The sequence below is a fragment of the Alexandromys fortis genome, unplaced genomic scaffold, assembly GCF_014885135.2.
Source record: "Alexandromys fortis isolate MF-2015 unplaced genomic scaffold, M_Fortis_MF-2015_v1.1 scaffold_48, whole genome shotgun sequence".
NCBI classification, from domain to species: Eukaryota; Metazoa; Chordata; class Mammalia; order Rodentia; family Cricetidae; genus Alexandromys; species Alexandromys fortis.
Window position 1 is genome coordinate 3,081,296 of NW_026067947.1, and position 17,112 is coordinate 3,098,407.

Sequence of the window (17,112 nt, forward strand, 5' to 3'; positions counted from 1 at the left end):
CACCAGGGGCAGGGGAAGGTAAACAGAACTGGGGAGGAGAACAGGGCAGCTTCCCGAGAATGAAGGTCGAGAGAAGGAGGCAAATGTATTGCCGAGTAAACAGCTGGGAAGAAGGCAAGATACACAAGCCATGTTCTCCTGACATTTAGAGAAGCAGGAAGGTTGTACATTACATGGATCAGCTGCTGACCACCAGGAAATCCAACTGGTTGGAGACCTGGCCTGCTTGTTTGCACAATGCCATGTTTGTGGATAAACAACGATTTGCTATTGCCAACCGCTATTACTCATCATGGAAGGCAGGCTGAAGCAAGCAGAAGCTGTTTAACTCCTTCCTAGGGACGCTACCTAGAGCGTTGAAAACATACAGTGATGTGTACCCCTCCAAAGAAAAAAAAGCAGGGCATCCCAAACGAGACATGTCAACCTTAGGCAAAGGCCCTTTTATTTCATGACTTGCAGATAAAAAGACAACAGAGGCTTTGGTGCAAAATACCCAGGACTGGGTCTGGAATCGGCTTTGCGAAAGTCTATGATGTTTTCATGCTTCAGTAACTGCATTCATTTCCTGGGCTCATCTTCTTTTATCAATGAAACACATGGGTCAAACACAGACCCTGATGCTGAGAGTTCCTTCCAGAAGGGAAACCCTCATGGTTTCTTCCTTTATATGCAAAGCTTCCATAACCTTCCTGGGCCACCAAACACACGGCCCTCAAGGGCCTCAAGGACTCTACAAAATTCAAACTATGCCATATGAAAATAGTGACCTTAAAAAAAAATAAAGGACATAAATAGCCAGTTGATGGTATATTACACTGCTCAGGAGTTCCTTGTGAGATGAGCATTAGGGGAAAAATCATATCTTTGCAGAAGCCAGAGAGAATTAATTCACCATGTCCATTAGGAAGAAATATTTAATCTTCGAAGATTCACTTCATGTGCAAACTGCCATCCATAGCAAGCTGACTCCCAGTTAAGATGTTATCACACCTTCCCAGAAATGCTGTATTTAGGGATCCAGTCTATGGCGAAAGCATTAGTTTTAACTTACTTTACAAATAAGCATAATATCATGAAACTACCTAATTTTGGTGCGTGTGAAGAAGATTCCTCTGTTACTTAACTACTAATAAGCAAAACGCACTGCAAAACAGTTTGGTAATGTATCTAACATCTTACACTTACAAATCCATTAATTAATTTTAAAAACTCAGCTTTCTGGTACTGTAAAATACAGTGAAATACTGCTGGTTATCCAAGGCAAAATTTGAGATTGAGATAAAAAAATTTTTTTCAGGGCGGTGGTGGCACATGCCTTTAATCCCAGCACTCGGGAGGCAGAGGTAGGTGAGTCTCTGTGAGTTCAAAGCCAGCCCGGTCTTCAAGAGCTAGTTCCAGGACAGGCTCCAAAGCTACAGAGAAACCCTGTCTCCATAAACTAAAAAAAAAAAAAAATCTTAAAGAGACACACTCTAGAATTTTGACAATTTCAAGATTCATTGTGACATTATTTACCTTTTTGTCTCAAACAGGGTAATAAAAATCTAGCTAAACCCTCTTCCCCACAGCACCAACCTCCCAGCGTCTATGAAATCTCAGCCTTCACTGGCTCTTGTTTCCCTCTCTTGCTCCAATTATCTAATCTCTGTCCTGCAAACTTAAAGTTACAAAGCCTCTCCCTGTTTTCCCCGGTGTTTTTGTTTTGTTTTGTGCTGTGGTTTGTTTCCAGTGTGCTCTGCTCACAGCCTTCTTTCCTCAAATCAACAAAGCCCAGAAGGCCTGAGCACTCCCTGCTAGGGGAAGGATTTCCCACTGGTCCCAGGAATAGCAAAATGTGTGGCTTGAGGACCTGGTAGCACCCTGTAAAGTCTCTCTTGTGCCTGGAGGAGGCCTCCAAGCTAGAGCTTTTCTACTAGCCTAGAAAAGACAAACTAGGCTTGCTCAACGACGTGATGATGCAAGCACATGGCAGACGCTCTTCCTCCTCCAGTGCTTTGGAACAGAACGTTCCCACATTCCAGGCTCCCTAACCATGGATGTGGTCAGCCTGACAAGGATGCAATGGGGAGCAAAGTGCCTGACCTGACCCCCAGTAAGAGATCCTAAGACAGAAGTTGCAGCCTGCATTGGAGGTTTTCTCCTGAGGCAACAGTGGTTGCCCACCATGTGCCCTAAAACTCCTTCCAACTCCTCTCTCTCTCTCTCTCTCTCTCTCTCTCTCTCTCTCTCTCTCTTTCTCTCTCTCTCTCCCCTCCCCTTTTCTCCCCTCCCTCTCCTTCTCCCCTTCTCTTGCCAGAACCTGGACTGAGCTAGTAGGATACCCATATAGCAGGATAAACACTGTAATTCCAAATGGCAGCCCTTAGCATTGTCACCAAGTTCCACTGATAAAAAGACCAACAACTGAACCCTGACTTTTAAGGCAAAGGTGGACCTAGGCATGCAGTCAGTAGCCATAAAGAGCTGAGGGTGACCACAGGAAAGACAGAAATCTGGCATCCCGACTCTTCCCATATATTGCCAGCCCCATCTAGAATCACTGTGAAGCGGACTTTCGAAGGCTCCGTTTATTTACTCTACTCTCTATGGACCCCAAGTTCACAAAGGTTAATATTAAAAATGGATAACATACTGATTAAGATGTCTTTAGCACAAGCTCTTCATCCAGCTTTCCAAAACAGTGCCAAGGGACACTAAGAGGACTTGATGGGAAAGTCTGGTTGGGTCTCACAAATTCTCTCCGGGATGAAAAACCTGAGACTCTTTGAGAATCTCAAGTGTGTCATCTGAGGGGACACTGGGACCAGTTTCCCAAGCCAAATTTCTCCCCTCCTCCTCTGTCATTTCCATCCACACCTACTCCCTGCTAATAAAAAAAAGTTCATATTTGATAAACAAATATCTCTTCAGGGGAAATTCTGTATCGCTTCTTCAAAGAGAAAGGGAGCATGGAACCTTCCATCAAGACAAAGGCCAGCATACATGTAGCAAAGCCAACGGAGGTAACACTAGTCAGCCTACACCTGCTATCCTGAGGCTCCAGGAAGGCACAGCCTTTCTTTGTTCAGTGATGAGCTGACACTTGGTGAAGACACGTTAAAGATACAACTGCCAGATGCTCTCCTTGGCCTTATCAGAAGGATTCAAAAATATTTGCAAATAGGCAGGAAGGATGGCTTAGGAGGAAAAGGCAGTTGACACCAAACCTGGGGACTTAGGTTCCATCCCCAGAACCCACACAAGTAGAGAACAGACCATCACAATTTGCCCTGTGATCTGCACATGTTCACTCTGAATTGTGAATGCCCACATACATGCACACTAACTCACACAAAATTGTCTGAAACATTACATAGAGGGAGGGGTCTTAGTCTCTGTAAAAAATTATATATATATATATATATACATACACACATACATGCATCAAAGATATATTTGAAAATAAGACTGTTTCAGCATCAAACCATAATCTTGAGAATTTATGAATCATTCATGAGCCACCTAAAATTCTTCTCCAACTCACCAGTGAACAATGCAAGCTCACATACTGGGGAATAATCTGGAACCAGAGGAGACACAGGGAACTTAAGAGGATCCAGGATGAATCCAAGACTCAGACGCTATCTTCCCAGCAATGGCTCCCATAAAGCAGTCATTAAGGACCCACTGAGCACGTTTACACTACTAGGGAAATAATCAACTGAGAAATAAGATTTTCTATGCTTGTCCCAAACCAAACAAGGCTCGGGGATTCCTGGACTGAACTGCACATGGAGGTATATGGAACATCACAACAGTTTCGGCGCTGAGCCTCGCTCGCAACCCCACCTCTTCTCGCTCCGGCAAAGAGCCAGGGCATCAACCACTTCAGGCTTGTGGCCTTTCCACAATGCAAGTTCAGAGTTTATTCAATACCAAGCAACTATGATATGATAAGAACCATAAGCATATCATTCAAATGCTTTATTGGTCCGAAAGATGGATGCTTTTATTAGCCCAACCTTCTTTGTAATGGAGTGCCACTGTTGACCCAGCATTAGCCTCATTCCCTGCCATTAATCACACTTCTAAGAGCTCATTTTGCCTTAAAATCTTAAGAAATTGCTATAATTTAAAGACATGGTGTCTACATAATGGGAAATGCTTCATAGATTGTATCATTTCTTAAAATACAGTAGGTTTTATGAGAACAATGGCCATGATGCAAACGCATTGCAAAATGAGAATTATTTTTATCATACATATTAGATATATAAAAGAAAAGGCAGAATATAAGCTCTCTTTCATATCTATGGCCTTCCCTCGTCGGCACTCTTTATACATTTGGAAGGCCAGAAACATAGGTAAGTAGTTTACAGAGAACAAGCCCCTCCCCCTCCAAAAAATCCCACTGACAAACAAATGATAACTAAAAATTAAAGAGGGGAAGCGTCTATAGAAGAGACAGATGTGAAAACACATGGTGGGCTTTAAGAAAATCCCACACACCTTCCATTGCACATTTATTGTCTACTTCCTGTGTCTCGTCTGTCCCACTGAAGGGAACTAAGAGAGGCTCCTCAGTAAGTGGCATCGGGATGCACTACAGCTATCCGCCAACTCACTTGCAGTGTGATTTCGATACTACAACGACACCCTTCGCTCAGAGGCCATCATCCCATTAAAGCACCTTCCTGATGGACTTAGGCACCATGGACTCCTATAAAGGAAGGCATGTGGGAGCCTCTCATGCAAACACATCTTTTCTAATGCGTCTTTTCATCTTTCCTTGCTGCTATACAACTAGACTGCAGCACACACAAGTGTATATTCAGATCTTCAATACGCACAAAAACAATGACATGATGTCCCAGTCAAGCAAAACGATTAGGAAGATACCAAGTTCTACTTGCTCCAAAGAATGGACTAGCATGAACGTGAACGTCAAGGATGCAAAGAGAAAAGCCTAAGGTTTACAAGGAATCTGGGGAACACTCAAGAGCTGGTGACAAAAGGTGGAGAGGGACAGAGCCAAGGAATGGACTGCTCCTTATGTAACAGGCATTGCCAACTCAGCAGTGTGTGTGTGTGTGTGTGTGTGTGTGTGGGTCCCTTTGAAGGAATATGTTTCTCTCAGTGGTGCTACATAGGAAAGGTAAGCAACAGGCGTGGAGTCCTCTAGTCAACATAGCAAAGAGGCCGAATGCTGAACCCGCCCCCATTCACAGGAGCTGTGGGGTAGTGCCTTCCCAGGGAGGCTATTGCAAAAATGTAGGTCTTCACCAAACTGCTTTCGCCAGTGTATCAGAGGCATGCTAGCATGTCAGACAGGCATAGAGGATGATGGCAGCTTCTCTTCACACCCCAGCTGCTAGATCCACTGGACGGCCTTCTGGCAGAGCATGGAAACAGCCGATGTCTGATGAGACAATTCTCATAAGGATTCAATGACTTGCCCAACAGGCAAGGAGATTTTTTCAGGCTGCATTTTGGCACTTACAGAGTAAATATGAGAGAGGGCACAGGGTGTCTTCAGAGCAGAAAAATGTTCATCTGCCTCCCAGAACAGAAAGCTACAATCAGAACTTTCCTCTCCCGTAAAATGGACCAGTATTAACACCACAGGGAAGACCCATCAAAGATTGCGGTCCCTGGATGGCAGGCCAAAAAGGACCAACTGATAGAGCTGCCAACCAAGTGAGTATCTCCAGCAGGGGCTTTGCTGTTAGAGATGTTCTTGTCGCCAACACACAGGAAGTTATCCGCTTTCCACTGCTACTTGCAATTGTGTAGAAGATGGCACAAAGCTCTGTGAACAGCAGGAAGGACGATTCATGGTCTAGGACCACCTAAGCCTTAACATCCGCACACACTCAGAGCTGGCGGGATGCTGAAAAGGGATGTGGACGTGCTTAGGTTTCATCCCAACCTCTGCCAACGAACCACCAACCATCCCATTTTTCCCATTTCTTAGCTCTAGAGCCATACCCCTCTGTATCTGACTTGGATCTTTCTTCTCTAAAACGCTTATTCTGTGCCCAGTCACGTCAAGGCCGGTATAAGTGTTGGGGCGACAGTGGGGAACAAAAATCAATAGAATCCCATCAACGTGGAGGTGAGGATCTAATGGAGACGACAGGCATTAATCAATTAGCCACACACAGAAGTGGAGACAGAAGGGAGATAAGTGCTATGGTGGGAGACGCACGGCCTCTGAGAGCACAAAGGTAATATATGTAAAGTGCCTTGCACGCAGTAGGTGCTCAATAAATCACACCGATGATTACTCGCTCATAAAACCCAGCCCCCTGGGAAATACTCAAGCACAGAACACTCATCTGGTCATAAAAAGAACCTGAACCTGGGCCTGGGTTCTCAGCTACCCCTTTAAGAAAACGGTTTTCACGCTGTCTGAATGAAGAGGATAACAACAATACAGTCTGTATTTCGTGCTGCGGTGCACAGTGGAGTTAGGTCTAGCTCACTGTGGCACAGAGCGCAAAGGGCAAACGGAGGAGCAGCGCAAACCAGCCTGGTTGTAAGTAACCATGGGATTACTATCACTTGAAGGCAGGAAATGTCTTTAATTGTCTCTTAGTGGCATTTCTCCTTTGTCTTTGTGCTCATGGTTGGTTGAAATCTAATATGAGCAGGTAGGATTAGCATCTTGCACTTTGAGTATGGCTATCAGTGATTAATTATTAGGGTGCCTATCAGGTGTCCACATTGCAGGAACACTGGATAGGAACTAAACAGTGCTTATGACCCAACTCGAACCACTGACAACTTCTACCCAACAAGAGGCGACATGGGTCAGTCATACTAAATGGCAACCTAGGTGTGTTCAAAGCTGATTGGACAGCCCTCTGATGTCTCCCATCTTCCCTTCAGAAGCTTCCCACAGATCCCCTAATGGTGTGGGAGGTCCTTCTGTATTTGTGTTGCTTTAATTGGTTATTAAAGAAACTGCCTTGGCCTAGTTGATAGGGCGGATCTCAGGTAGGCGTGGAAGACAGAACAGAATTCTGGGAAGAAGGACAAAGTGGCAGACACCATGAATCTCTGGCCTGAGACGGACGTTGGTTAGAATCTTGCTGGTAAGCCACAGTCACGTGGTAATACACAGATTTAATAGAAATGAGTTAATCAAGATGTGAGAGTTAGCCAATAAGAGGTTATAGCTAATGGGCCAGGCAGTAATTTAATTAATACAATTTCTGTGTGATTATTACAGGTGTAAGTTAGCTGGGTGGGACAAAAAGCAGGCCCGCTCTCCTCACAACATCCTAAAGCTAAAAAAGACTTTGAAACATGATATGATCTCTCCACACTGTGGAAATTTAAAAGGTATTTGCAATGATGTGCCCGTGTGTGAGTCTGTGCACATGAGTGTGTTGCCTGTGGAGGCATTGTATCTTCCTGCGCTGGAGTTACAGGCAGCTGTGAGCCTCCAGGAATGGGTGCTGGGAACTAAACTCAGGTCCTCTGGAAGAGGCTGCTCTTAACTGATGAGTCATCTCCAGCCCCAGTAGAAAGTTTTGACCTTTTTTTAAATAGAAGTTGGAGGGGCTGAAGGAATGGCTCAAAGGCTAAGCATACTGACAGTTCTTCCAGAGGTTCTGAGTTCAATTTCCAGCAACCACATAGTTGCTCATAATCATCTGTAATGAGGTCTGGTGCCCTCTTCTGGTATGTATAATAGATAGGAATAATAAATATAATAATAATATAATATAAAATAAATATAAAATAATAAATATAATAAATGGGAATAATAAATAAATAAAACTTTTAAAAAATATGAATAAAAGTTGGATTTCATCACAAGACGAGGATCTTTGCCAGGAGGATGTGCCTTCACTTTTATCAGAGCAGCTCTGGTAGACAGTTCTAGGACCATACACAGTGCATTTTGGGTAGGCAGGTATACCATGGACAGGTGGTTCAGGCTAGTGTGGCTCATGTTAAGATATCAAGCTTTCTCCCCAACCCCAATTAACCCCCCCCCAAGGCAGGGTTTCCTCTGTGTAGCTCCGGATGTCCTAGAACTCACTATGTAGCTCAGGCTAGCCTCAAATCAGAGATCAGCCTGCTTCTGCCTCCCAAGTCCTGGGATCGAAGGCATGAGCTATCACCACCCAGCAATATCCAGTACTTAAAACCCAGTAGCTGAGTGATCTCAACCATCATCACCCAACATTGAGTACCTGCCTGACACTGTTAGATGGAAAGGGGCAGATCCACAGGCAGCTTGGCAAATGGTCCAAAATGGGTACATTCTATTTTCATAGCCTAGACTAAGATATCTTTGGGATAATTTCCTTTGGATCCTGATGTGGGAGGGTCTTCTGTTTTGTGTTGATTTCATTGGTTAATAAAGAAACTGCCTTGGCCATTTGATAGGCCAGTCCTTGGGTGCAGTAGACAGAACAGAATGCTGGGAGGAAGAGGGAATTGAGGCAATCACCATGCTTCTCCTCTCAGGGTCAGCCACCATGGAGCCAGCTGCCAGGTCAGACATGCTGAGTCTTTCCCAGTAAGGCACCACCTCATGGTGCTACACAGATTATTAGAAATGGGTTAATCAAGATGTGAGAGTTAGCCCATTAACAGGCTATGGCTAGGCAGTGTTTAAAGAATACAGTTTGCGTATTGTTATTTCGAGGCATAAGCTAGACAGGCGGCCAGGAGCCGAGCAGCAGGAACGCAACTCCTTCTACAGGATCCAACTATTAAAAGTCTAAAGAATAAAGGAAATAATATGCCAAAAGTAATAGAAAGAATTAGGAAAATAATTCTGCCTAGCAAAGTGTCCCTCCATAGCAGTGAGGATGAAGAGGGTGACCTCCGCCAGACCAAGAACATCTGATCCCACCCAAAGACATGCCTGGCCATCACAGCTGGGGGAGGGGATGTCACCAGCTTCAACTGTAATGCTACAACATTGCATTGCATGGTCCTTACAAAAAGTACTATCTGGCTCTACATGTCAGGAGTGATACAGCAAGAAATGTGTTCTAGAAAAATGTGCTAAAGCTGGGGAGATGGAGGCAAACAGATCCCTGTGGCTCATTAGGTAGCCAGCCTAGTCCACTTAGAAAATCCCGGGCCAATGAGAGACCCTGTCTCAAGAAACAAGGGATACAGCTAAAGCTGCATTCTGGACTCGACACAAAGAACTCCAAAGGATACAGCTGAAGCTGTATTCTGGACTCTACACAAACAGGCACACACATTCACCTACACACATTCAAAATACACACACACACACACACACACACACACACACACACACACCTGTTCTGCTTTTATCATGGGATCAAAACAATGAGTCCTGGTGTCTGTTCCTTCTACCTAAACTGTCATTCCCAAAGTCCAAAGCCAGAGCAGAAACTCTTTAGTAAAGGGCTAAAGAAGAACAAAGTCACAGGCTATAGGCCATCTGGGTTCTCACCTGATGACTTAGCGCTGGTGTGGACACATCATGAAAACACAGGAATACAGCCATGTGCTCATAAAACTATACTAACAAAAGAGCTATATGAACTCCTGCCACAAGGCTGCTACCTGCCAACTCTGGCTCTCAAGTACTGGTGACCATGAACTCGTCCTATCTACACACTCACCAGTGAAAATCCCCACCCATAGCTACAGGCCCTGTGGCTACACCCTCTGCGGGGTTGTTGTTGCTATTAAAACCTAAAAGAATCCCGAACTTGGTCTCGTACTGAATCTTCTGCTTCTCCATCCATCCGGAATCCCAGCCTGTTCTAATTCCTGGATTCTCGGGGAAGCATTATCTGACCAGGCTTTCTTCCTGCTCCTGTAAGTCCCAAGTGACCAACTCCATTGTGTGTGTGGTAGTTAGTACTGTCTGGGATCCTACAGGAGACACACCTCTGATCATGCCCAGGGGAAATAGCCAGACTGAGCTAATTAAGGGGGAAGATCCACTGTTCTTGGGAGCAAAGCTTCTCACAGTGAACTGAATGACAAAGAGAAAGAGAAGGGAGCTCCGGCAGCATTCCTCGCTTTCTGCTTCCTGACTGCCGGGAGACATGCCCACCCTCCCACTGGTCTTCCTAGCTCTAGTCCTTCCTTACCAGGAGGAGCTGAATCTCCAAACAATGAACCCAAACGAACCCATCTTTTCTTACTTGGTTTGGTCAGATATCTTGTCACTGCAGGAAGGAAACACTACGCTGTACACTGGGCTTGTGACCCGCTTTCCACGTCTGACCTCGCTTCCACTACTCTAAGAATCTGGACTCCACGAATCCCAATTACCAGGCTGGCATGTGATTCTGTGCTTAGACCACTTCTAAACCTCCAGGGACTCCACATTCCCCCTACTCCCCTTTCCCTTTGTGAAGTTCCCAAGCTCTCGCCCCACTGTGGGCGACACACAAGCCACTGGCCATATGAGGCTATCAAGTACCGGAAGTATGACTTGAGCACTTGTAGAAATGAATTTTATACATGTATAAGTTTAACATAAATCAGTTTAAATATAAAATTTAAAACTGATGCTCAATTCTGTTCCTGGGAAACTACTGGCTGTACGAAAGCTAAAATCAGAGCAAATATTTTCAATGAAATTTTAATGTTTGAATTGAGAGAATTTGTCCAAGGCTTCCCCTAAAAGGAAAAAAATGTAAAATGATTTTTCATGCATTTTTATTACTTACTACATGTCAAAATAATTATATTTTGGTTACATCAGATGAAATACACATTTATGTTTGATTCTTTTTACTTTCTCTAATATGGCTACTAGGAAATTTTACGTTCTGTCTCTAGAACACCCAGGCTTTCTCATCCCTTTCCTATTAAAGCATCTCACTATTGAACCCACGCCAGAGGATCTCTGCCACCACCTCCTCTGCTGCATCTCCAAGAGGGAATCTCCTAAAAGAGCTGAAAACATTGCGGCGAACCATTTGCATTATGTTGGGTTTCCGTCTTTTTGATAGTAACAGTAAGCCATGTATTGTGGTTTGCAGCTAAAAGGAAATAAGGCTACTTAATAAGTAATTCAATGTCAGATAGATGCTGGGTGGGTGGAAGGATGGACAAACAGAGGTACTGTCCAGGTAGGATTAAGAATCTATGCCCATCTGGGTTTAGACAGTGAGTCAGCTTCAGTGCTGTTTCCGACATTTCAGACTCAGGTGAAGGAAGGATGAGCGATGCTGTTATGATAATATCAAGAATGGTGAGAAGAGACTATTCTCAGGAAACAAAAGCTGACAGGGAGCCACCACTACAGAGACAACAGCTCAACGGGAGCCACTGGGTGTGACTGAAGGAATGTGGGGTGGTGAGGGAAGAAGGGTCTTTACAATTAACCATAGTGGGCAGGGGATAGAGAGGCAACATCAAGCATGGTACTTCCCGAATAAATAGCTACTTTCCAAAAACACAGATTAACCACCATTGTTTTAGAAGAAGAAACTAAAGATCAGAGAACATTCTCACACAAACACAACCACAGCAAACAGCAGTGAGAACATCAAAGCCATCCAATGTGTGCCCATTACAGTCTAGGAGAATTGGGGCAGAGCCCGGGAGAAGGAAGGACAGAAGTGGGATCAAGATAGAAAGGGAAGGCAATGGGTTAGAGGACGGAGAGGACAAAGGGTATTATCCCCAGCCAACACCAAATATCTTCACCCTCTCTCACTTTATTCTCCTCTCCCCACTGAAAAGAAAATTTTCTTTCTGTAATATTAAGCCTGTCCTCCATCCTTCTTGTTCTCTCTCCTGGCCTCTCATTCTACCTGGAAACACACTCGAAGACTCCAACCACAAAGGTACTTCTGGAATCCACTTTTGCCCATCTAGTTCCCAGCCTTCCTCCAACTAACTCCAACTTTTCCAAAGGCTCCTTCTCTTGATTCCTCCCATTCTTACATAGCATTGTCTGTGCTATGGACAAGTCATGGGATCCTTGTTAAAAATGAGGTTGGTGGTTAAGCTTAAGGATAGGCGCTGTGAACACAGGAATCTGCAGGCACATACCGGAAGTGAAGAAGCCATGAGGCCTGCCCAAAGCAGCCTGTGATACAGAACGCTGCCCTCAGTGTGCTTTAGGGGAGTCAGTGATGCCCACGGGCTTAGGGGAAGCTAAAGCTTGGCTAAATACAGGGGAAGGAGAGCATGTTATGGGTAGACGAGGCAGCGAAGTGGACAGCTCAGCATGCCATGGAAGTGCAGATGTAGGCGCTGTACTGGACGAGGAGGGAAGAATACACTGAGGGGGTTACAGTCAGTACAAGTAACAGGAAGGGGTGGAAACAGGAGGCTGTCCTCCAATCGGTATTTGGTTGTTAGCATCAAAGTAAAATGATAAAGAAAAACAGTAAAAACAGTAAGGAGGCTTAGACAAATTGATAAAAATCCTTCAGAGAGCATAGCCAGCACCCAGCACAGTGACGTACGCTAAGCGATTGGTAGATATTTGCTGAATAAATAAAGCTAGAAATAAATGAAACAGAAGTATCACCCCACTCGGCATATTGGCTGAAACTGATAAGAAGACGACCACACACGAATACTGGAGGCCGAGGTCTGCCAACAGGCTTCTTTTGGCTGCTGCTCTGAGACAGGATTTCTTTATATCACCCAGGCTAGTCTTTAACCCGTAAACTGAAGTGACAGTCCTGCCTCAGCCTCCCACTCCACCACACCAGCCAGATCAGCTCACTTGTTCCGACAAGGCTATAAATTATTCAATTGGGATAATATAGATGGTACATTTGAGGAAATTAGAAATGCCTGGCAATGAGGGTGCTGAAATATGCCAGGCTCTGGAACCTAGCAAACAGTGGGTATCTATTTGTTAAATGAATGAACGGATATGAAAATAAAACGAGGTCAAGGGTATCCCTAATCAAAAATGCTTAGAACCTGAAGTATTTATTTAGCCTTCTTTGTCTGCACACACATACAGACACACGCATATACATATACACACATGTATGCAAATATGTGTATATATATATATCCTAGGAAGGGGCTCAAGTCAGAACATGAATCACGCAAACCCCAAAGCTGCCTTTTCCCCATAATCTGTATCACATGAGGTTCAGGGTAGGATATAGCCATTGTAATGTTATGATGGTTCCCTGCATCTCAACTTTAAGATCCCTCAGGGTTTTGCATTTTTAAACGAGGGATGCTCAGATTGTATACATCGCCCACGTGCTTTTAACACACGCCCACTACCATTAGTGTGAACCAACTCACCCAAGTCAGATTGCACAACAGGGAGAAGAAGAACTGTGGGACCCCGCTCCACCCAGACTTGATGACAGACGCCCTTGCCGAAGGCGGCAGTGGGTGAGAGCAGAGAGGCCCCAGTCCTGCTCCCGTGAGTTACCCACCACATAAGCTGCCCACGAACTAAACTGTCAATGCCCTTTGCTTGGCAGACGCAGCTGAGTAGCAGCTTGACTCAAGGCCTCTTGATTCATCAAGGACTAATGCAGCTCGCTTTTCCCAACGCACCGGAAAGGAAGCGGAGCTGGTAAGAGAATTCATTTTTTTCTCTCTGATCACATCATCTCGGATAATAAAGGCATGTTAAACAACTCTTGAGAGAAATAGGAGGAAAACATTTTACCATGAAGCTCTAAGCCACGTTGATGTTTATAAGTATTACGGGCAGAACTGCAAGGAAGACTTCTGAACTAAGTCGTAATTGCTAATGCCTCGGATTTATTCCCTGTAGGATTCCCCATGATAAACACAGATTTGCATATTTTGAAGGTATTTCGTCTGTCTGTTAAGCATTGCTCTCACTGTAAAGATATTTTCTGTGCCTGGAAGACCCGTTTTCTTTCCTCGTCTCATTTGTAGTCTTGGACTACTCACTTGCTCTATCCTGGGTTAGGGATTGCCTCCCTCAAATGCTAATAGTTGGGGGACAGAATTTGATGAATGGAGACAGGAATAAAAACCAAATTGAATCTAAGGAGAGACAGGCCAGGCGAGCCTGCAATGGCTTACACTGCTAATCCTAACTCTGGGAGGCTGAGGCAGGAGGCTGTCAAATTGAAAGCCAGCCTGGGCTATGCTTTAATTTCAAGGCTAACCTAGGCAATATAGGAAGAGCATTTCAAAAAAGAAAAAGAAAGCAAACAAGAAATGGGAAGAGGGAAGGAAGGGAACAATGGAAAAGAACAGAAAGAGAATGGGAGACTTCTCAGTGAAGAACAGGGGCAGGAAGGGGGCTGAGAAGCCTTGTTTAGACATTCATGTCATACGGAAGATCCAGAAACCATTTGACTTCAAAACATAGAGTAGCTTTACAGGCTTGACTTGTAGGATCCAGACTTCAGAGGCACCAGGGAGAGAGGAGTGGAGACCAGAGAAGCCCTAACAGATGTCTGCACTGGGCCATGCCTAAGACACCAGGAGCCTGGGCAGCTGTGGAGGAAAGTTACCACTCTGTACTGATGTTAATCTTCCCATTACCTGGCACCTGGGAAGGGGGTGTCATATGCATCCCCTGGGGTCTCAAGGAGTAACAGTCTCAGGATCTCCCTCACTGCAAACCCACAGCAGGGTCACTGCATGAGGCTGGCTTCCCACAGTGACTCCCACAGCCTTGTTGGCCAACTCCAGGCCAATGCCCTTCTCACAGATGCCGCTCTCCTGCTCAGGGGTCCTTGCAGGCATAGATAACAATGACATCAGGGTCAACCCCAAAGTCCCTCTTACATCCTGGGCCCCCCTGCTTGTACCTCCCTGACCCATCAACTTCCCCCCTCCTGTGTATCTGAATCTCTCTCACTGCATCTCACTCCCCTTCAACTCTCTTCCTCTTTCTGTTTATCTTTCTCAAATCTTCCTCTGTATCTTGTTTCTTTTGTCTTCTCTTGGTCTGCCTCTTTTCTCCTCTCAGACTCTGTATTTCAGAATTTCCCTCTCTTTCCTCACCTGGTGAGACTCCCTGTGAGTTAAAAAGAATTCTGGCACCTCCCTGGAAAAGGGGCCATGTCCAGAAACACTGGTCACATTGGCCTAAGAACTGAAACACGTAGGATGTCACACAGCAGCTGGGGCTGGGCTCATAGGAAGTGCCTGATCTGGCCGTGGGTGGGGAGAGCCACTTTGGTCTTGGTAGTGTTGATGGTGCTGGCCCTTTGGGCCACATGAGAAGGCTGGGGATTTGGGCAAGACACAGTTTCTCACACTTTGAGTCATCCTCCCTTGAGGGACCAGGGTGTCCCCCCTTACATCATTCCGGCCTTCCTGGGCAGCTGCTTTTACAGACACATGGGCACAGGACTACATCAGCAACCAGCCATCACTTCCTGCTCTTGTTTCTTTGGATAGCCTTCCTATGTGGCTTTAAGATATAGAATACAAATCTGTCCAAAGCCCACAGAACATAAAAAATAACAGTGTCACCCCAGAAGAAGAAAGAGCCCCCAACAGAATGTGGTCATACACAGACCACTGTGGAATAAAACTGAAAACAGCTCCTCAGTAGCACCCAAATGTCAGTCAGCATGAAGTCACCCCAAGGTCCAGCTCAGTCTATGGCTTATCTAACGGTCTATTGAGTTCTCCGTAAGTCATGTGAAAGGAAGTCCTGTGATAACATTTCCTGAGAATTCTAGACATTTGATTAAGGAGTTATAAATCTTAGAGTCTGACTTGTCACAAGCACAGGGCGATTACACCCAGGGCTGTCAAGATTAAGTAAACTTGTCTTGTTCTCTTACAGGTCTTTCTCAGCCTTGTGCCATAGATTAAAAGATTTTTTTAAAGATTAAAAAAAAATGGTTACCATTATAGGCAAAGGAAAAATAAAGTTTTTTTAAAAGGAGTATTTAAAAGGAGTACATAGACACAGTTTTCCGTCTTCATGTCCTCAGAGGTATTTGCTTGCTGTTCATTAATAAGATTTTACTAAGCAGTAAGTAAAAAGAACAGAGGGTTGCCTTCCAGGCTGGACTCAAACTGTCACCTGATTAATTCATTATGGCTCAATGAATAACCTGTATTCAATTGAAGAATATGTGTGGGCTGCGGCCCCACCCCCATCTTCCAGGAACTCATTCCAAGATCATCGTGGAGTGAAATCAATACCCAGGGAAGAAGGGCCAGCAGCCCCTTCACAGAAAACCCTGTCAGAGTCTATTGCTGATTCCGAATTGACACATTATTCTAGGAATGAGCAGTGCTTAGCATCCGCAAACCTGCGGAGAGGGAGATTCTAATCCGACGTGGCCCCGAATGGGGGGGGGGTGTATTTAGGGAGTTCTCCATCACTGAGATCTACTCGGTTCAGTGACAAGGGATTTGGTACCTAAGCGGAGAACGTTCGGTTTTCAACTCTCCATACGTGCTGATATTATTGGGTTAAATAAAGACACGACAAGCTATAAATCAACCTGCATATTTTTTTTTCCTGGGGAGTTTTAACTCAGGTGTGTTCTGAACGCGCATTAAAGCTGCAGCTCCATTAAGCAGTTACAATGGAGGTAAAGGGCACGGGGCTAAACACCACAGGACCTTGTACGGATCTCATAGCTTTAATGGAATCGGCTTTTTAACAACTCTTTTTTCGTTAAATACAGTCAGTGTCAGGAAGATGCGTCCCACTCATAAAGCAGCGCGCTGACAGTGTACAGTGGCACTAACACAAGGACATAGTTCATCGTGACATTTCCAGCAATTCCCAGCTGATTAGGGTCATTATGTTGGAGGTCTGATTTATGTTGTCATTTCCTCTCACCGATCCCGCATCAATGAATCTTAATGAATTGGTAAATAAGGGTGAAGATTACACTCTATGACACGGAGACATTCCTCATTCTCAACACCCGAGATTTATGTAGCCAATTAGTGACTAACAGAGAAAATTGGCTGGCAGAAAAATAATATTCTTTATGGTACAAAATGGAAAAAGCTTTCCCGTTGAAGGGCAATGCCACAGCAAAAAAAAAAAAAAAAAAGTCCATAAAGTAGCTTGCTATGTAGAAACACAAAAGATGCTGGAAATGTGTTCTGAGTGGGTTCCCTGGGAAAAAAATGCTTTTACTGGTTCATGCTCTCTCTCTCTCTCTCTCTCTCTCTCTCTCTCTCTCTCTCTCTCTCTCTCTCTCTCTCTCTCTC

The 17,112-nt window shown here is 44.8% G+C and overlaps 1 protein-coding gene across 8 annotated transcripts in view; it reads right to left on the reverse strand.

Moving 5' to 3' along the window:
• Positions 1–17,112, reverse strand: part of Foxp1 (forkhead box P1) — a 622,100-nt gene that overhangs the window by 248,186 nt on the left and 356,802 nt on the right. The gene's annotated exons all lie outside the window — the stretch shown is intronic.